Source organism: Glycine max, chromosome 11 (genome assembly GCF_000004515.6).
Source record: "Glycine max cultivar Williams 82 chromosome 11, Glycine_max_v4.0, whole genome shotgun sequence".
NCBI classification, from domain to species: domain Eukaryota; kingdom Viridiplantae; phylum Streptophyta; class Magnoliopsida; order Fabales; family Fabaceae; genus Glycine; species Glycine max.
In genome coordinates, this window is record NC_038247.2 from 34,597,728 (window position 1) to 34,620,557 (window position 22,830).

The 22,830-nt window shown below is 33.0% G+C and overlaps 1 long non-coding RNA gene across 1 annotated transcript; it reads left to right on the plus strand.

Annotated features, from left to right (window-relative positions):
- The first annotated feature begins 12,789 nt into the window (after nucleotides 1–12,789).
- LOC121173055 (uncharacterized) lies at nucleotides 12,790–22,306 on the plus strand. The gene is made up of 4 exons (XR_005887208.1): nucleotides 12,790–13,398; nucleotides 14,314–14,392; nucleotides 14,568–14,660; nucleotides 22,102–22,306. It is a non-coding gene; the product is annotated as an uncharacterized lncRNA (long non-coding RNA).
- The last annotated feature ends 524 nt before the right edge of the window (nucleotides 22,307–22,830 follow it).

Genomic DNA, 22,830 nt, shown 5'->3' on the forward strand with positions numbered 1-22,830 from the left:
CCATTTGTTGGGAACTTGGTATCCAACTACTGTTGATGTAATTTTTTCTTCCTATCTATTTATGAATATGATATTAGCATTATCTTTTCCTGTGCTTCATATTATTGCTTGTGGCTTGATCACCCATTTGTATGGTAAATTTTAGAGATAGCGTTGGGAAACGTTCTTTTTTAATAGAATTGAGAAATGATATCTAAATAAAATCATCACTAGGGATAGGTTGATATTTTTTTAGCCTGTTATACATCTCTATTCTTAATGAAATTTACTATTTTGGCTTTGCAAAGGGATTTGGGAGAGATAATAGATAAATTAGACTCTTTCATGCAGGAGACCAAAGTTAGAGTATACTAGTAGATGCATGTGTAAATTAAAATAATTATAAAATAGAAAAAAATCATTAACATTACATCAAAGAGTAGATCACATAAGTTAAGTTCCCAACATTCTCTTCTTCTGAATTTCCTTAATATTGATTTTTCTCGTCTTTTCTGTCCTTAATTCATTAATTTAAATTCTTGTTTAATTTCTCCTCTTGTTTAATTTAATTTTCTGCCAATTTAAATTATTGTTTTTTTCATAACCTTTTCAAGTCAATTTTATTTAACTTCTTTTATTAATAAAATATTCATTTACCTAAGTACAAACAAAGTTCATGTGAATTTGACACTCAGACTTCCGTTTTAACTTTATTACTTGGGACACATTGATACACTTGTCAATTCATCAACAAAAGACTTTCCCATTTTCATTGTCCCCTATGCAATAACATCATAATTAAAAAAATTTCTTGAAACTGATTTATCTCAGTCACTAGATGTGTAAACTATAAGTAATATTGTCTTCTTAGCTTACGGAGTGATCTTAGTTAACAACGTTACATTAAAAACAATGCTCTTAGAGTCACCATTGAAATGTGTGGAGGAACTATTAAAGTTTACCTTGTATACCACGCCAAACCCTCCTTCTATCTTATTTTTCTCACTAAAAATTTTTGTCGCAACTTTCAAGTCACTATAGTTGTACATGGTTGTTGCTGTCAACTCAGTTTCTCCCAATATGTAATCTCCTCAGTAAAATTTAAGTTTATTTTTCAAAAATATAAATGAAGGAGTGAATAATTCACCTATGTTTAGGAGAACAATGATATTTTTACTGAGAGAAGCATCTAAGTAACAATGATTTAAGTAATTGATTTCACACATGACCTTGCCATCTATCCTACCTAACAGAGTAGAACATAATGTTAAGTGATCAAGAAATTAAATTAGCACAATCTAAACTATTCATAAGAACCAGAAAGAGAAATAACATACTTTTCCATTGCAAGGTTAAAATCAAATGACAATAAAGTGTGGGCATCAAAGGGTTTCATCTATTCTTATAGCTCTTCATAGGCAGGCTTTTGAAGGTGGATCAAGTTACCTAAAAGATAATGAATTTTTCATGTACAAGGTGAAAATAAGCCAAGGCATTAAATGATATGCAACAAAAAAATTTACTAAGAAAAAATGACTAAGATTTTTCTCGATAAATTTTTTTGGGCTACATATCATTTATGGACTACATATTTTCATCTTTTCTACAATGAACTCATTTAAAAAACTAGATCAATCTTCACAAACCAAGAAAGAGCTAAGAAGATAGATGAAAACAATGCTACAATGTGCAAAAGACTCTCACTAAGAAAATCAATTTTAACTCTAAAAGTTTCCAAAATCAAATTTTTGGTCTATGTTTAACATGTTCACTGTATGTCATTTAGCCAACACAAGTTTTCCTAGTTGTAAGTGTCAAAAGGAAAATCACAAATAAGAAAAATATGTTCATAAATGGGGATTAGCAACTCACGATGTCTACATAGCATGCAATCACTTTAAGAAAAATCACAAATAGCCACCAGATTCAGCTACCAAAGACAAATATGTTCATAAATGGGGATTAGATACTACATTAACGATCAGTTAGGATAGTGAGAAGAAGGATCGATTGTTAAATCTGTCACAAAGTGAAAATGGTGTATAGTTTGCGTTGGGGTCTTGGTGGCTAAGACATTATCAAAAGTGCTTCATAGCAATTGAATAGTTTTGGGTCGTTGAAAGCCTTAAAAATATTGATTGATCACCAACTCAGTCATCGGCAGACATCAAAAAAATAAAAATAGCGACAACAAAATTTGCTCGCTAAATTACTAGAATTTAAAACACAATTCACTACTAAAAAAAGCATTTATTACAACGCGTTAACGACGACGGTTGACCAAAAACCATTTTAGAAAAATATCAGGGGTAGAATTGTAATAAATTTATTAATAACAAAAACGGTTTTAAAATACCCGTCTTAAAATTATGAGTTTAAAGACGGGTTATTTGGAAAAACGTCGTTATTGAATGTTACATTTTTTTTCTTTTTCTCTCTCATGAGACAGTTGTACGTTAGCTTTTATTGTGACTTTCTCTCTCATGAGACAGTTGTACGTTAGCTTTTATTGTGACTTTCTCTCTCATGAGACAGTTGTACGTTAGCTTTTATTGTGACTTTCTCTCTCTCACCTCGGGCAACGCACATTTCCGCTTCCCTCTCTCTGCCTCTTCCCTCTATCTGCCTCTTTCTCTTCTCTTCATTTTCGATAGAAGCCATGATGAATAAGCTTCTATCTTCTTCTTCTTCTTCCCTTAATCTCATCAAACCTTTTTCTTCTCTTCTCCATCGATTTGATTCCGCCAAATTCTCATCAACGCGCTGTTCCTTCACCTCAATTTCTTCCAAGCATGAAACCCCACCCCCTCCATTATCGAAAACCTACCATCCCTTATCCCATCTCCGTCTCCGCTCACTCCGAATCATTTCCAAAAACCACCATAGAATTGGAGAAAAACGGTATGTATCAACTTTCTTATTGCTGCTGCCTGCTTAGATAAGGTCTCCATAGAATTCTCTTTTTTTTTTTTTAAAAAAAAAAAAAAGAGAAGAACGATATCTTTGAGGGGCATGAGGCAACTGTATATTCTGTCTGTCCTCATCACAAGGAGAGCATTCAGGTACAAATATGATATGATATGTTTTCTCCGAGTTTATTCTTTGGATTTTGTAAGTTATAATCTGATGGATTGTTCCTCTATAATTTTACCTATGGGCAGAGTGATCTCTTCTTTTAATTTATTGAACTATAAAACCAAACATGTCTCTTTTATTGTGATCATTAGAATATTACGGGTATAACTACTTCCTTCCCTCTCCACATATTGTAATCTTGTTTTCCATCTTTCTAGTGCCTACTTCCATTCCATGCTTTTAATTTTTTCATTATTTATTTGGTTCTAGGAAAGCCCAAGAGTGTTCCTTGTATTTACATGAGTTACGAGTACATATTATTGATAATTGTATTATTCTAGTAATTAATAAACATTGCCTTTAATCTAACTAAATGTTGTCATTGTAGTTTTGCAGTTTATATTTTCAACTGCCATTGATGGCAAAATTAAAGCCTGGTTATACGATAATATGGGTTCTAGGGTTGATTATGATGCCCCAGGTCATTGGTGTACTACAATGCTTTATAGTGCTGATGGAAGTAGGTAAGAAGGATTTGAGTACGGATAAGTATTTAAGTTTCGTGTTCAATGGATAATTGAATTTGAGATGTATTAAATAAAACCGTATTAACATGTCTTCCTATTTATCTTCCGTTATTTCTATAGACCGTTTTCTTGTGGAATTAGTAAAGATGGAGAGTCATTTCTTGTTGAATGGAATGAAAGTGAAGGACCATTAAGAGAACATGCAATGGGTTCAGAAATAAATCCACTGGTGTTGTGCAGTTTGACATAACCCAAAATCAATTTTTGGCTGCTGGTGAAGATGGCCAAGTCAAATTTTGGGATATGGACAACATTAATCTTTTAACAAGCACTGATGCAGAGGGTGGACTACAGGTGGAGTTAACTTTTTTAAGTCTTTTGGAATATAGCTTACACTTTATAAGACATTCGTTATATAATTGTATGAATCTATTCAGACCCTTTCGTACTTGAGATTCAACAAAGAATGAAATCTTCTTGTTGTTACTACTGTAGACAAGGGATTCAAAATTCTTGCTAATGCTAATGGTCTTAGATCGTTGAGAACAGTTGAAACTCCAAGATTTGAAGCATTGAGGTCACCAATTGAATCTTCTGTAGTCAAGGTTGTGATATTTTCTTCACTTTTTCTTGTTTTTTGATATTTAGATCAAAATAAATATTTATATTGTCCATTTGGTTTATGGTATCTAGGCATCTGGCTCTTCTGCTGTTAATGTTAGCCCTGTCAACTGTAAAGTAGAAAAGGGCTCACCTGTCAGGCCTTCTCCAATTCTTGTATGAATCTGACCTTGTAAACTCTGAATGCCTGATTTTGATGCTAGCATGATGACTATGATATACTAGTCATAGTTTAACAATTAGAAATTTATATTTAACTAGTCATAATCTAATTTCTTCTACTGGTATCTTAATTCCACTATGCCATACCCTTGCATACCGTGGAGGACTTAACATCTTTTGGATATCTTTATTATTTGATGTTTGTATTTCTTTGTGAAATTATTCGGTTTAATTAATTTATTTGAAGTCACTTTATTAGTCATGAATTATGTACTGCGTCTTAATACTTGTTCACAACTCATTGATTGGTTTTGCCATTTTCAATGAAGAATGAAGTCGATACCACAAGTCAAAATGCGGAGAAAACTAGAACCGTGGAAGATGGAGTAGATAGAGCTAAACCATGGCAGCTGTCTGAAATTGTGGATGTTGGTGTTTTGGCACTTGGTTCAAATGGTATTCAAAAGCTGTGGAAGTGGGCTTGTAGTGAAAAAAATCTCAATGGGAAGGTAATGATAATTCTTCTCTTATCCTTAAAGTGCATTGAAGTTGCAATTACAATTTTGCATGTCATTCTAAATTTCCTGTTTTAAAACTGAAACCTGAAATTAAAGTACATTAAAGCTGAAATTAAAGTGCATTAAACCCACAATATTTGGCCAATTGATTAGTAACAAATACTCTATTCTAAATTAAATGAAACTACAATGCCTGACTAATTGCTTAAAGACTTAAAGTGCATTAAAGCTGATTTAAATATATATGTGCACAATAAATGCCTATGTTCAGAATCAAGGAAAAGAGAGGCACCACATTGTCTGATATGAAATTAATGGCCTTTGTTTATTTGTTCAATAATTCAATTTTAGTTTTTTTAGTGATATTCTTTATTGCAATTGTAATTTTATTTTGATAATTCATATAATAAAAACTGATATTCAAACTTAACGTTAATTATTAAGATAAAACTCTAATTTTAATTAATAAATATAGTTGTAAAAAATAAATTCTTATGTTACTAAGTCTCAAAACATGGAAACTACTGATAGCAAATAATGCTTTTATTATTTTTAAAATTTAATATTTTTTTTGTCAAAATAACATTCTAAGACGGTGGTTAATTAATGACCGTCTTAGAAAGTTATATTTCTAAGATGGTGGTTAGTTAAGCAACGTCTTAGAAAGGTACTAAGACGTTTCTTAGCTAACCACCGTTTTAGAAAGTTACCTTTCTAAGACGGTTGTTAGCTAACGACCGTCTTAGAAGACAATGTTTTTCTAAGATGGGTTTTATAGGTCCATCGTAAACTTTCGACGACGTTAAATTCAAAGACAGTGCTCCACCGTCTTTGTATGTTAGTTTCCACCGTCTTTGTTTGTGTTTTTTTGTAGTAGTGATTGTCTTATAAAATATTAAAACAATAACATTCTTGTAATTTAAAATGAAAATATTAGATAAAAGTTATTATTACAATTTAAAAATTAAACATAATTTTTATCATTTAATGGAATTTACTTCCTAATTTCAAATGTTATTTTTTTATATGAAATTTACTTTGTATTAAGTTGATTTAAAAATGACTGACCCAAAATTTATTTTTGGACTCTTAGTAAGTTTTATTGTTGCATATAGTTTAGTGCCTTATTTATTTGTGCCTTAAATATTACATGAGAAGTTTATTCTCTTTTTTAGTTACCATTCTCACAGTACTTAGGAACAAAAAAAATCTGACACCACATTTTTCAATATCACACATGATTATAAAAACACAATGTATTTAGCGATTAAACAAAAGTAGTAATTTCTAAACAACAAGCTGTACATGAAATATTAAACATACCTAAATCACATTATACTTGACCAACGTGACATAAAATTTACAGAGCAATCACATACTTAAGTTTGGAAGCAATACATCATTCGTAAATCGAAACCAACCTAAACTGCCTCAAGCATTAAACATCAAGTTTTTTAATTCAAAAATTAATATCTCAAGCAACTCACATATTAACAACACCAATTAAGTCTTAAAATAGACAAAAATTAGACATATAGAACATCAAAATAGATCCAATCACATTGAATTTCAACAATAGAAATCTCAATCACACAAAATGGATGAAATTAGAGTCGAAGAAGTAAGTTTTAAAAAATCACTTACTGATATAGATGAGCATGGCAAGGATGAGTAACACAACACCATCGGTACATGGTAACAAAGTCATTGAATATAAGTATCAGTAAGAAAAACATTCAATCGGTTTTAATATGAGCCAAAGTTAGAATGCAATTTCAACATTGGTATTCTAGATCAATATCGTTTCAAACCAAGAACTGATGTAGATGTTTTTCTAAATCGATTTATCAACAAGATGCTTTAAAGTTACATTTAATTACAAAAATGTCATTACACCATTTACTACACAAGTGTAGTAGTGGGCAAAACTTAAATTTTAGTCTTAATTATACAATTGGTTTCTTAATTATGATTAAAACTTCAATTAGATCCTTTAATTATTAAAAATTTCAATAAGATCTTTTGATTATTTATAAAAGTTCAAATAGGTCATTCAATTATTTAAAAGTTCATTTTGATTCTTTACTTATTTAAAACACTACAATCATATCCTTTTGTATAATGAAATGTAGAAATTTTGATTAAACTTTTTAACAATTGAGAGAACTAATTGAACTTTAATTTTTTTAAAATAAATTTTTATATAATTAAGCCTAAATATTAATATATAGACATTAATAACATTATACCAATAGTATCATATATTACACAACAAACATAATTTTATTAGTATAAAATATTAAAATATATTATCAATACATGTTAGTATATTATTTTATTGTTAATATAGACCCCAATGTCTGTGTATATTAATAATATAATTGTATTTTTCTTAAATAAAAATTATCTGAACACTTGGTAATTTATCTTTATTCTTAAATCATAATTTTTTTATAATAATTCCTTATGAAGTATTGGCCCTCATGGCCTCAGCTATATGATCGTCAAGAGATTTATTTTAATTATAATTAAACTCATTAAAACTTCTGAATCTTTTGATAAAAAAAACTCTAAAACTTAAGGGTACTTCGCATGTTGTTGAGAGGAATAAGTCTAAGAGATTGATGAGGATGGTTAATGATGACGCCCTAGTGCATATGGTGGACTTGGAAAGCGTAGTCATCAACACGCGACGGATTAGGTCCTTAGAAAGTTTGGCATTTACTTTAATATGTGAATGATTTCCGTAGCTACCCACCTCTTATAGTGGCATGCACACTGTCAAACGCAATTTAAACAGTTTTGGAATGTACTTCCATCTCCATGATCAAGCATATATCTACTAAAAGAAATTATACTTGCGCATAAAATATGATTTTGATCAATATTAGTGCACCACCATATCAAGGTTAAGGCCAATAGCTAGATTAAGTTTCAGCATCGTATATTTTAGCTTTATCCAAGATATATAGTATATGATAAGAGAGACACAACAAACAAGGTTTTTTTTTTAAAGGCTACGAGCTTGAGTTGCACCATATTCTTGTGATTCTCAAACTCTATTGGAGTACAAAAGATACGTTTGATACACGCCTCAAAGAAAAAGAATATAGTTGTTGATGTCCATGTGCATGGGTGGACTTAGATAATATCCAGGTCTAAAGTTTGGGATATTTGTTTGGTATTTAGTAAAATATTGAATTAATTGTATTTTGGTCTTCTAATATTAGCCAATTCATGATTTTGGTTAATTTCATAGTTTAGTCTTTTATTTTTAAAATTGAGGAATTTTAGTTTGTTTGTTAATTTATCAATATAATTATCATCTATGATCATCTTTCCACCTTTTGCCTCAATCTTTCCATATTTTTTAATACTCATTGATTAAGAAATATTTTATAAAACTAAGATATCATTATATTTGGATTAAAATATCTTTATTTAATACATGAATTATTGATACTTGTATTTCTAGTAGTGAAATGTTAATTAAAGAACATCTCATATTAAAATGAAGATATATTTTAAAAAAATATTAATTAAACATTGAAATTTTAAAATATAATTATTTTGAAACAATAAAATTAGAATAAAACAACTAAAATATAGAGATATTGATATGATTATGAAGTGTTGACATGGCTAATACTTTAGTTTCATATATGAATCACTAGTCTGTGTGTGTGTGTATATATATATATATATATATAGATCATGTCAACATTTCCATCTTATTTATAGCTAACACAAACAATCCTCTCATAATTATTGATTATTATGTATACATCACACGATAATTATCTTTTTTTTTCTTCTATTGTTTCTTTTTGTGTTAAACATTAGGAATTTAACATCTTCTAAGTTTTATCCACTAGACGCTAAAACTAGTAAATTTATAGTGTTTTTGGTGGTATACTTTTTGTAGAGACACAACTATGAAAGAGTGTTGAAGAACTAGAGAGTCAGGCTCAGCGCGTCAGTCTCGCTCAACGTAATAGTCTCGTTTAGCGCCAGAAGTCACATGGGAGGCCAGTTGTCACGTGCATGCATGCTTAGTGCATGGTGTGTTGATGGATTGATAAATGCATTAATTCATCCCAAGTAGTAAAGTTAAAACAGAAGTTTGAGTGTCGAATTCACAGAGACTTTGTTTGTACTTAGGTAAATGAATATTTTATTAATAAAAGAGGTTAAAGAAAAATTGATTTGAAAAGGTTATGAGAAAATAATAATTTAAATTGGCAGAAAGTTAAATAAAACAAAAGGAGAAATTAAAAAAGAATTTTAATTAATTAATCAAAAACAGAAAGGAAAAGAAAAGTCAATTATTATAGAAGTTAAATTCAGAAGATGAAAATGTTAGGAATTTAACCTACCAGAGTTATTCCTCGATGTAATATTAATGATTTTTCTCTATTTATAATTATTCCAATTTACACATGCATATACTAATATGTTCTAACTTTGGTCCCCCGCATGAAAGAGCCTAATTTATCTATTTTCTCTCTCAAATCCATTTGCAGAGCTAAAATAGTAAATTGCATTAAGAATAGAGATGTATAAAAGGTTAAACAAATATCAACCTATCCTTAGCGATGATTTTATTTAGATACCATTTCCCTGTTCTATTAGAAAATAACGTTTCCCCATTACTAAAAAATACACTTTTAACATCGATTATTAAGGACTTTTAATATCGGGTATTAACCGATGTTGAAACTACCGACGCTAATTTATCAATATTAACATCAATTGTTTAAAAACTGATGTTATTGTAGCAAAAAAAAAATTGATTTTTTGAATAATTGATGTTGTTTCAACAACATCAATTTTCCTAAAATTTGATGTTGGTAAGAAGAAAACAACATCGATTTTCCTAAAAATTGATGTTGTTTTATGATTTAATTTTAAATATTGTATTTGATTTTTCAATTAGCAACATGTAGTAATTAATTCAGATCACAACTTATCGTTCAAAGTTATATAAAAAGACATAAATCAGTCATGCACCAAAAGTTATAAATAAAGTATATCAATATATCATGCACCAAGGGTAGTTATAAACATTTCTAAACAAAATAACATATTATAAACAAAAATTTACAAATTGATAATATATTAGAGTAGTAATGTACTTTAATTATAAATAAAGCCAGAATAAAACAAAGTTAGAAGTTGCATATGGGAACTCAAATTATATTTGAGTTCCAAGAAACAAATTTTGTGTTTGTGCAAAAGTCCTCTATCTATTTCTAATTTTTGCGGTCTTCCTATGATGATTATAAACTATTCTATACTCTATCTCTTCTAAGTTTAGATGAGTGAATCTTGCAGCTTTCATAAATAAGTACATGGTACTCGACACTTCCTGAAATGTAAAAATAATTCATATTAGATAATTATATGATATCAAAATTTGACATACAGAGAGAAGTGCTTAATTACACTCCAAACTGGTACAAGTCACTTTGTACTCAGTGAGTAGGACTTTAAAAGTGACTGAGTTAGGAACAAGGAGTGTCATTTAGGGAAAGCTTTTGGTTAAGAACTGCTTTTGAAGATGGTGAGGAGGAAAACACTCTGTTCATAGTGGGTCAAGGTGACCTAATGATTTCTAGTGAGCCCATAGAACTCTCTAAGTTTCGTCCATCCAACAAGTAAAGTTGGGCTCACCAAATCTTGGTTGTATGTGACAGAGTGCATGTTGTCACTAGAGTATAGCAAATGCCACGTAGGCTCTAGTTTATCTTTCCATCTTATAGAAAATGACTTACTCACTTCACCGTAAGGCTACATTTAACAAACAAATTAATATAAGCAAAAGTACTATTATATATCAAGTCATGTTTAATTATTTTACAATAGTCTTGAAATAATTTCTAACCTGATCAATAACATGAACAGTGTTGAACATTTCATCTGATTCTTTGTTAATCTTCATCATTATGTTAGCCATTTCCTTTCAGTTTTGTTGATGTTCATCCATGATTTCGAAACTCCATTTACAATATAAACATAACATTAATATGCATGATACATTTGACATACCAATATAATACCAATATGATATCCCAATTTTGGGTGCCTAAGACTGTGGCAGAATTCTCAGACTAGCACAAAGTCTCATTAACGCATTTACACACAAAACCGTGCAAACCAGAAACAAAACTGTGCAACCAAAGCCTATTTTCTAGCAGTGTGTACATGGAGCTACTACCATATACATGACCTAGAAGGCCACAACTATATACAATAGGATGCACTACCATAGCTTAAAAACACATGTATAATTTAACTTCCATGGTAATAACCGCAAACCAAGCAAAAATAAAAAACAAACAACAACACTACCATCGCTTACGAACACAAGCTTCATTAGAGAATCACAATAACAACAACACTAACATTTACACCATTATCAATTTCAGAGAGCATATTTTCAGACATAAAGCAAATGCGTTGTGATGCCATCACCACCTCACCCGCGATTTGTCTTCTCGAAACCAAATAGAGCTTATTCGTCGCGAGGTATGGAGAAGACAAAACACGACTAAGGTGGTGACGGCTAAACGTTGGAATGTGAGGGAGAGGAGGCACGAGGAAGAGGATGTGCTAATGAACTTACCTACTAAAGGAGAAAACATGGCAAAAAAGCGAAGAGGTGTGAATAGGAGAACAGGCAAGGAGGCGAACAGACAAGAATGCGAGGAAGAGTGTGCTCGAGAGAAAATATGGCTCATAGGCACTACTAAAAATTGAGCTTTTTACGTCGCTGATTCTAAGACGGTTGTCAAGGACTGTCTTAGAAAGTGCAATGGTGGTGTTTTCGTAATTAACTCAAATGTAATGACAACTTTTCCGCATGATCATCGTTGATAAGGAATTTGGTGGGGAACGTGTCAATTTTTTATTTTGATACAAAGACGGTCTTATCCTCACGACCGTCTTTGTATGCTTGGTGCCACTCTCTCACCATTTAAACTCTAACCATGCCCTACATTCTCTCACTGCAACTCACCATCTTCTTCACCCACTCTCTCTCTCTCCCACTCTCCCTTGACTGACCAACTCGGTGAATCAACTTGATGGCCTCATCCTTACGTGCAAGGAGTAGCTCGCCATTCTCGCACCGCAAACCCTTAACTCCTCACTCCTCAGCTTCCTCTTCCACTTCTTCCTTCACGAATGGACGCATAATGCCTCGCTCCTGTTCCCCTTTGACGTCGTCGTTTTACAACTTTGGTGGCGGTGGATGATCCATGACTCCGAGTCACGGTCATAGCGAGTCTGTCTACTACGGCTACGGTAATCCTTCACCAGTGGAGTTCGGGATGGACGAGGAGGTGATCACGGAGCCCATTGATTCATCCAGAGCTCGGGATAGCATTTCGGTCACGATTCGGTTTAGACCGTTGAGGTAATGCTTAGATCTGTGGCTATGGAATCAAATCCATTAGCTGTGGATTTTAGAGAAACTGAATCGTTCGGGTTGTTTCTATTGTTGTTGCGTTGACTTATCTGAGATCAAATGAGAGGTTACGGTGTTGTTTGGTTGCAGTGAAATAGAGTACCACAGAGGAGACAAGATCGCTTGGTATGCGGACGGTGATAAGATTGTGTGCAAAGAGTATAATCCAGCTACTGCTTATGCATTTGGTATTTTCATTTCAAACTTTGTTTTCTTCACATGATTTTTTTAGGGAACTAATGGAGAGCAATTAGGTTTTTGCTTTTGGTGTTGAGATTATGGAAATGGATCAGATGTTAGAATTTTGAATTGATTTGTGGAAGATAAAGTGTTTAGACCGTATACGAATTCCGATGAGGTGTATGAAGTAGCTCCCAAACCTACGATTTTTATGGTTGAAGAGATATTGTTATATTTGACATGATGTGGATTATTTGTTTTAACTTTGTAGCATATTGATTTACAAGGTGCTTTGATAAAGAGGTATCTGGGTCTAAAAACTCTTAATCAAAGAAGAAAATGCTTAACCAAAAGAAAATCAAGGGTATGTAATCATTTTGTGTTGGTGCCTAATCAGTCTTGATATGAAATAAAAGGGTACAAAATTGGAAATTGGTTGCTTCTCATGAGACTGAATAGTTATTCTTGAAGGTTGATGCTACTATCTTCTAAAAGGTACATTACATTATTGAAGTTTTTAATTTATATTTTTTCTCTCAATGATTTCATTTACATCATTGCATTATGAATTGTTAATCCCCTTCTTTTCCCTTTTTCTAAGCATCTTCCTTTCATTTTTGGTGAGTGGTTACATGTATATATTTATGTATACTTCATCTTCTTTTTTTTAGTACCAATTGATTGCTTGCAATTAAGTTGATGGTGCCTGCATAGAACAAAAAGAGGGAAATGGTTATTGCTATCAGACACTCATGGTCAACATGTGTTCTATTAGGCTGAAGTGTATCAGCACTAGAGCTTTTGTTTGCATTTTCTTGGACAAGGGACTCCAATAAGTGCTACTGGGCACCATGCGCCACTATGCTGAGTTACCTCTCTCTTTTACATCGACACTTGCACTTATACATCTTTGGGGTATTATTACTGATTTGTTATCGGGCATTTTGATTTTTTATTCTAATTTTTTACTTTTCTATTTTCTAATTATAATTTTTTCTTCCCAATACATTATAAAGTGCACACTGATATGTAAAAGGTTTTACATATGAATGATTAATTTACAAAACCAAGTGATTTATGAACTAAGAGCAAATATATTGCTTCTATTGCTTTGCTATTTTGTGATGAGTTGTTGATCAATGATTTTACATGGCAGAAGGGTAGTTGCTTAGACTATGGGATATGATACAATATTTTCTCCAACAAACCGAGGCAGAGTTAATGCTACTCTTGAGTTCAATTAAACCACTAAAACAAATTTGTTGCTAATTTGTGATTTAGACCTTTAAGGACAATGTTGATGTCTTGGTACAATACATGTACTATGTAAGTTCTCTAGCAGTCTAGCTCACATGGTTTCTCAGTATATATATGACTTATGGATTTTGTTACAGCCTATATGATTTAGATGCCTGGAATAGAAAAAGTGTTTTAAATTATTCCACTAATTATATACTAAAATGTCACCAAAAGGTTATGGCAGCATCCAATCCTGACGTTATGTGCATGAGACAAAACTTACCACATTTAATTTGTTATGCTAATAAAGAATCTGCCATCCTTTTGCTAGATAATTTCTACGTATAGATGGGATATAGATGGGAAGGTATGCCTTCCTTTATCATTTTGCAGTTTTACTAATGCCTTTAAGCGGACTAGCAACAAATGATATTATTTGGCATCTGTTATTGGAAGAAAATCTAGACTATTCTTCTTCATTTTGAACTCTTCAAACAGTTTTCTTAAGACTAGTTCGAGAGATGACCAATGATTTATGTTTCAGGGAACTTATGTGGAGGGTATGAAGGAAGAAGTTGTTTTGTCTCCTGGACATGCCCTTTCCTTTATTGCTGCTGGGGAAGGTTAGAGTTGATACTTAAAGTTACATTTGCCCAAATTACTTTTAATAATATAGCTCTTATGGTTAATTGTTGGTGAATGAAAGGATATTCGATTGTAAAATTCACTACTCCTCAGACTTTGTATTTTGATGCCATCTAATTTAATTATAACTCTCTATGTGAATTCTGCTTGCAGCTGATGGCGCAAATTCTGCTCCATGGGACTCTTCATGCCACTATTTATGAAGTCGATAAGCTCAAAATTGGTGGAGGCAACTTTTTAACCAAGGTAAGCTTTCTTAAACTTCTCTCTATTTTCATTTTTATTTTGTTGGTTGGTTGTACATGGTTAGATTTTCTTTTGTAGTTAGTTAAATTAACTCTTAATTAATTTAGTAGATTAGTTTATTGATAATCTTGCAATGGTATCAGCACTGCCTCTATCACTGCCTTCTCCAAATAGAGAATAAACCTAACTAACCTTCACACATTAATTTCATGAATGGCAAATTAACTTACCAATGGATCCCTCATCCCTCTACCCTTTTTTCTAGGAGATCCTCTGATTCTCTGTTATGTTTCATTCTTTCAAACAAGAACATCGACTTTTCAGCTGTGCTGTGGTCCTCACTTCTAGATGAGGCTGCTGGACCGATGCACCATCAATGAAAACTCCATGAACAGCATTTGAGCATTTTCTGAAATTAATCACCTTGTGAAAATAAGCTGAATTCCTATCCCCCTCCTTGATCCACTTGGCCCTGGACTTCTGTCGCATAAGGGATTCATAGGCACTTGCAGTGTCCCACAACTCTTGCTGCAATGCTCTCTTGGTCTGAACTTCAGCTGCAGATAAAATTCTATGGGAAACAAGATTCTCCAAATCAGATAACTTCTGTTTCAAGTGCTATATATTGTTTGCTTTAATGTCCCCCCTGTCTTTGCTCCACTGTTTTATTGACTGTCTCAAACTCCTCAGCTTATTTTTAAGAGCAATTCCACCCCACCCTCCCTGTTGATCTGTAGTCCAAGCCTCTTTAACCATAGAGTGATAGCCCTTTTGGTTCAGCCACCAATCCACAACCCGAAAAGGCTTAGGGCCCCAATCCACCATATTAGTCTTCAATATGAGAGGGCAGTGATCAGAGAAATCTCTTTGAAGAACATGCTGATAGGTATTAGGCCACATAGATAGCCATTGATCAGATACCAGGAATCTATCAAGGCGGCTCTTGGCCCTACCATTGGGCTTAAACCAGGTAAAACTGCTTCCGAGGCTTCTAATGTCATGAAGCTCCATCTCAGATATCCAATCATTGAAGGCTAAGGTATCTGAGGTGGCAGCTATCCTTTGAGATGAGCTGATTCTCTCAGTCTGGTTCCTAATTGAGTTGAAATCTCCAAGTACACACCATAGGCCATTAGAATTAGAGACTTTTAATTCAGAAACAAGATCAGTTTGTGCTTGTTTGGCTTCAATCTACGCTTTCAAGCTAGATGCTTGCTCAAGTTCTTGGATTGACTCACTCGTATCTGGTATGGGACAAGATTCATGCGTATTTTCTTCACCAGACTCGAAAGAAATTGTGACAACTCCGATCGGAGCTCTGTCACACTACACTTAACAATCATCCGGTTTTGGATTTCCTTTCTCGCATCAAAGCGCTTATTGAGGCACTTGCTTTAGTTGGCGATGCAGCTACCTATCGTGAACACATGGATTTTATTCGTGAAGGTCTTCCTAGGGATTTTGGATTTTGATTTTGTAATTGCTCTCATTGAAAGTCATCTTCCGCACATCATCATTGAAGAAACTGAAGGTTTTATTCTTGCACAAGAACTGAGACTCAGAAAATACAACATGTTCAATTCTTCGAGTAACTCTTTTGTGCCTTTTGTGAATCTTACTCAAGCAAGTTCTTTGCATTCTACTGAAATTGATAGCTCGAACCAGTACTCAGGCAAGGGGATCCTTTAGCACCGCTTCTATTTAACATTGTGGCAGAAGCATTGAATGGGTTAGTAAGAGAAGCTATCGGGAAAAACCTTTACAGGGGATTCTCAGTGGGGTCAAATAATGTAGTCATCAGTATCCTCCAGTATGCAGATGATACAATATTCTTTAGGGAGGCATCCATGAGGAATGTAAAAACAATCAAAGCAATTTTGAGGACCTTTGAACTTGTATCGGGACTTAAAATTAATTTTGTAAAAAGCAGTTTTGGTGCATTCGGCATGTCTGAACAATGGAAAATTGAAGCGGCAAATTATCTCAACTGTAGCTTATTGACCATTCCTTTCATTTACCCAGGCATACCTATTGGAGCAAATCCAAGAAGGTGTCAAATGTGGGATCCTCTAATCAATAAGTGTGAGAGAAAATTAGCAAGATGAAAACAAAGACACCTGTCTTTTGGGGGGGGAGTGACTCTCATACAGTCAGTTCTAACATCCATACCTATGTCGCGAGAGACCGACAACCGACGACCAAAGCACGACGCACACGACCGCCGCATGATGCATGACGCACGTCGATGGCAACGGCAAACTGACCTCTTAAACAAAGAAGGAAGAAAGCTAGACATTTGAGAATTGTCTAATTTCTTTTTTCCTGGACTGAGGGCTTTTTCTTTTTTCTGTTTGATACCCATTTTTGATGAGGGTAGCTTTTTTTTTTCCTTTTTCTGTTTGACACCCTTTTTTATTTTTGACACCCATTTTTTGTTTTTTGTTTTTTCTGTTATTTCAATGCAATCCATTGTTTTTTTTTATAATTTTTTATTTATATTTATACGTATATTTTTATTATTTTTTTGTCCGTCATAACGTCCATCATTTTCCGCTATGCCATCCGCCATATTTTATGGCAGATTTTTGACTTTCCACCATGAACCGCCATCCGCCTTTTTAACTTTGTAAGTGTTTTAGAATTTCTTGAATGGTGGTAATTGCCGAGTTAGTTGGAACTTGGAAGGATAAGAGGTTAGATAGATAATTTACTATTATTTTTTTGTTTGTAAAAAAATAAAAATTAAGAGGTTTGTTTTATGAGTAGAAATTAAAGATACTGAATTTACAATCACTCACCTATATTATAACTGTATGCGTCTGCATTGTTTGTTCAATCAGCATCTTCAGAAAATTTAATGAATACATTATACATATACATGCTTTGGGATAACTAATTATATAATTATGAAATTTTTGTGTAATACGAAAACACAGCTGGATAGTAAAAGAAAAATATGTATCAAGATTAATTACGTCATTAAAAAGATAAAAGGAAAAGAGATAATTAAACATATTAAAATGATAATATAACTCTTCTCAGTTCTCAATGGTTATGACTTATGATCGTGTGCTATAATTATAATTTTATGTGGGCAAATTGGTCAAGTTTAGCTTCTTCTCTATTCAAGTTGTAACCGGAGGAGTACACACTACATGTTTCACTTTTTTGTGCATGACACACATTTCCTTATCATTTCTCTGATCATCATGTTTCCCTCCTGGCCGGTATGTTATTTGTGTCCTTCGCCATTTGTCAACACGAGCTTCTTTCTTTTTGTTTCATAGTTAGTCACTGCAAAAGACTTGCACTATTTCATGTTTTTTTGCATGCACATGATATATACCTTTCCATGGCATTTCTGTAATAGCATTTTTTCTCCTGTTATAAGGTGCATGGTTCTCTTCTTGTTTGAGTCACTATCGTGTTTTTATTCTAGTATAACCCGTGTTGTGTCTTCTGTGAAGGTAGCATTCTACTTCTTGCTTTCTTTACTTCACTTATTATCTCTATAGAAACCAGCATAGTTCAGTTAACTTGAGTAACATCTAATCAAATTAATTACTCATCCATTCCTATATTTACTTACGTCATATATATCCAATTTTTTTACTGCACCTTAAATTCTAAGGTATCTATTGCATTATTTGTTTTTTTTTAACATGTCACTTTTATATATTACAAGTGAATAACATTTTTCCGAGAGTAAGAGTATACAAATATAGAAAGATGAAAATCCACATTGGTGATTGTACCAAATACCCCACTCTATGTTGTACTCTCTACTGTCCCGCTTTTATCATCATTTCTTGTGATTATTACAAACCTTATCTTGTCTGTTAAAAAAATATAGCAGTATATTTTTTAATCATCATAACCAATATATTTTTTTTATATTTTTTGACGCTAAATAATATAAATAAAAATAATTGTTAAATTATCGATGACAAATAATAAAAATATGAAAAAAAAATGAAATAAATTATTTATAAAATAGAATTTCCAATGGACTACAAAAATTTGTTGATTAAAATTTCTTATGAATATTTTTCCACCAAATTTTAATCCATCAGAAATTTTGATTACCAATAGAATTTTTAAGTTTTTGACAAATTTTGACCGTGAGAAATAAGCTCTTTTTTTTAGTGAAATAGTTCAAGGTGTTTCCATTTTCAATCTTTTATTTTGATTGCATTTGCGTACATCCAACTATTTTGTTTTTGGGTTGGAAATATGAGGTAATTATTTTTGAGTTGACAATTAGAATTTGTTTCAGAAAGGGGAAGGAGTTGCAGAATAGCCGGATTAAAATTGTTTTATTTCTCTTAGGCTAACTTCAAGATTTGGTGGGGTTGATATGACCTTGGAATCTCTCTTTACAATGGCAAGATTTTGTGGTGGGTTTCTCCCAACATTCATGTTAGTCTCTTTCTAGTGGAAGAAAGAATTGACTCTTATTAGTAGTTATGATCATGTTATGGTTAGTTTGTACTTTTAAAAAATATGATATTATGCTTAGTCTTGATCATTCTATAGGATGATGCACAATCAGGGCCTAAAAATGATATCTTGTCGGGGAAGTAATAGTAGTTCTATCTGATCCAAGAATCATTTTCATTTCTGCACTTGCCATGTCTAATGATAAAGACGCTACCAATCTTTCACGCACCTTCAAGTACCTATTAGGTCAACGCCATCTCACCAATTTACATTTCAAATACGTTAGACATGTGATGTGATATGCTTTTTATTTATGATATTTCCCCATATCATGAATCCAACTACTCAGTTCTTGTCAAGATGAATTCCATTCATATTCAATACATGGATTGTAAGGCATCTTATGTAACATCCCATTTTTTTTCATAAATAAATTTAAGAATTTTTTAGTAAAAATAATAAAAATAAATAAATAGAGTAAATAATAGGTCTTAAATGCCCCTAGTTATAAATAGCAACATGGTAGGTTTTTCAGACGGACTCCTCAGCCTCCTCTGCCTCTCATTTTCGTTTTTCCCCTTTTCCTCTCAAAACCCTTTCTTTTTTCCGCAGCCCACAAAACCTGTCTCAGAAAAATGATGATCTCGGACTCATTCACCGTTGGACCGTCGTGAACTTTGAGCACCACGTTCGCAACCCAATTTCGAGCATTCTCACTGTTGGGAATTGCAAAATCATGTCTGAGCTTAGAGGAAAACCCTTCGCATTGTAGCTTTTTATTTTCCCGCAGAAACCCAAAACTGTTTCGGTAAAACTGTGATCCCGGTTTCGTTAACCGTTGGATTTTCATGAAATTTGGATATGTTGCTCGAAATTCAATTTCGTACACTCTCACCGTTGGGATTTGCGAGATAATATTCGCGGTGGAAGAAAAAGGAATCTCATGAAGACAGTACAAGTGGAGGCTTCAATCTCTTCTTCGTCTCTCTGACGTTCGAGAATTCTATCGGGACATTCGGAGGAAAAACTTGAGGAATCTTAGGGAACCGTTAGAGATGATGCTATCGCTGGCTGAAGACACGTGAGCCCGCTTAGAGGTAAGGGATGCGTTATTCACAATTGGGAATTAGTGAGAACATGTGTAGGGATCCTTAGAGATATCAATTGGAATGAGTTTTGGGGTGTTTTTGCAATTTTCATTTTATCCTTATAATTATTACAGTGAATTATATATGTTTGATAGACCAATTCTTGTGGAATTGATATGCTATTGTGTTGAGCGTGAACCCTATAAATCGAGTACTTTTTCTAATTAATATGAATTGATGAAATAAAGGAGAAATTTAGAGAGAGATATTGATTTTGTATTTTCTCTTTTTCTTGTTGTTTAGGTTTTTATATATAATTTAAAAAGTTAATATCATAATTGAAATTGACCAAAGTGTTCATATAATTATTTAGAATTTGTGCATTGAAAGCTTACTTTGTAATTTGTGATTCAATATGATGTATGCTAGCTTATATATATATAGAGGTTGTTATTTATATTAATAATTTATGTAGATAATATTGTAGAGTGTTATAGTATGATTCCAAAAATTATTAAGTGTTGGAGTCTGAGAATATTATGGTTAAATTTGATGAACATGTGTATGTTGTACCTTATGAATATCATTAGGAATGTTATGAGATGGTTGATGTGATGTTATGAGATGTTAAAGTTTGGACATGATATTCGATTGTAAATAAGTGAATGTGTTTAACACTTGATGTTACATTAATTATATCGTGAGCTATGAATTATACAATAACCCGACCAGTGTTTATGCGCAGTGTTAAAGAGAAAGTGTAGGTTCCTAGTTAGGAACCAGTGTTAAATTGTAGCGCAATTGTGTTAAACATGTTTGAAACATGAGTGTGAGGTCGTGGTATTGTATAGTTCATGAGCAGTGCTTATAAATGAAATATGTGATGAATTGTGGAATAATATGTTGCCTTGAGATTATAATATTGTTATTGAGATTGAGTAAAAGTGTAAAGTAGAACAGGTGTTGAATTGTGAGATACGTGAAAACATGTGATGGTGGATTGTGACATTATGAGATGTGAAATTGTGAATGAGTTTTGGTTGTGAATAAATGTGTGATTAATTCTTGATGTGACATTATTTGTGTTGTAAGCTGTGAATTGTACAATAACCCGACCAGTGTTATCTTGAGAAAAGTGTAAATGCGCAGTGTTAAAGAGAAAGTGTAGGTTTCCTATTTAGGAACCAGTGTTAAAGAGAAAGTGTAGGTTCTTGTTTAGGAACCAGTGTTAAATTGTAGCGCAATATGTTGTACGTGTTTAAGACACGAGTGTGAGGTCGTGGGTATTGTATAATTCACTAGCAGTGTCTGTGTGCTAAAATGATTTTAGGGGTTGGACCTGAATCAGGAGGGAGAGGCCCTGACGGACTCTTCGGAGTGTAGGCCTTGGGGGTCACCGGGTTTGAGTGCTCCTTTAAGCCTATGTTGATCCCATATGGTTGGAGCATTCTCGCAAAACATCGTGACCCTGACTGGTCTCCCTATGATCTTACTTAGTGAGAGTGACCTGACAAACCCATTGTGTGGTGTGTCTTGTTATGTACTCCTAAGCGCCCCAGGGTGGTTTTTCACTGACATGGTACCACATTGCATATAGGCTTGAGTCTTAGCATAACTGTCTCATGCGCTTGCTAATTGTTTATTATGAAATTGAGGTGTTATTATGTCTTGATCAGAGCGTGTGATTCCTGTGTAATGTGATTGATGATTGAAAAGTGTGATTGATTGATGAAAAGTGAATTTTGAATGACAAAGTGGTGGAATTACGTGTAAGTAAGTTTTATTTGGTTTATATGATATGTATATCTAGTTGTCTTGTTTCTCTATTAGTTAGGAATGTGATAACTCACTCCCGGTTTATTGTTTGTGTTTGGATCCTGTGATGATCTTGAACTCTGTGTTCGGGGGAGCAGATGACTAGGTGAACTGCTTTAAGGAATATTGTGCTGAAGGACGTCGAGACACAACGCTCTGATAGGATGTGACATTGGGGTATAAGGTTTTATATTAATTGTATGAAGTCTCAGACGGCCTTGTTCGAGCCGATGACTTTATTATTTATTCGGACAAGTTTGAATATGATGTAGAAGAAAGGGATTGTGAACCTTTTATCCCTTTGAAAGGCTTGTATTTAAAAATGTTTTAAAAAAAATACTTTTAATTAATATTTGAATTTTTATTCCTTTGTTAGTATATATGTGAGGGGTAGAGGGTGTCACATCTTACACAAGAGGACTATGCGGTAACTGTTTTTCCATACTCACTTCATCTCCATCTTCCCCCTTTACTTATGGATTTCTTTATTCGGTTGTCATTCTGAGTTGCATCATAAGCTTTATTTTTTTTATAATAATTTATTTTCTTTGGTGCAGCTGTATGCAGTGCAGTTTCATCTATTAGTCACATGTATTTTATTTCTTAGCCGGGAGGGCTTTCAACGAGCATGCTTGCAGAAAAGTGTATGTTAAAGAAATTGTGCCCCTCACTTCTTCTTAAATGTTAGATGTACAATGAAAACTGACTGAATGAGAAGAGTTGTTTGTCTGTTAGTCCATTAGGCTAGCTAGTTAGTTAGAAGAGAATGGCAACATAAATAGGCAAAATCAGATTGTGGGGAGGGCATTCACTGTATTTGACAGGTT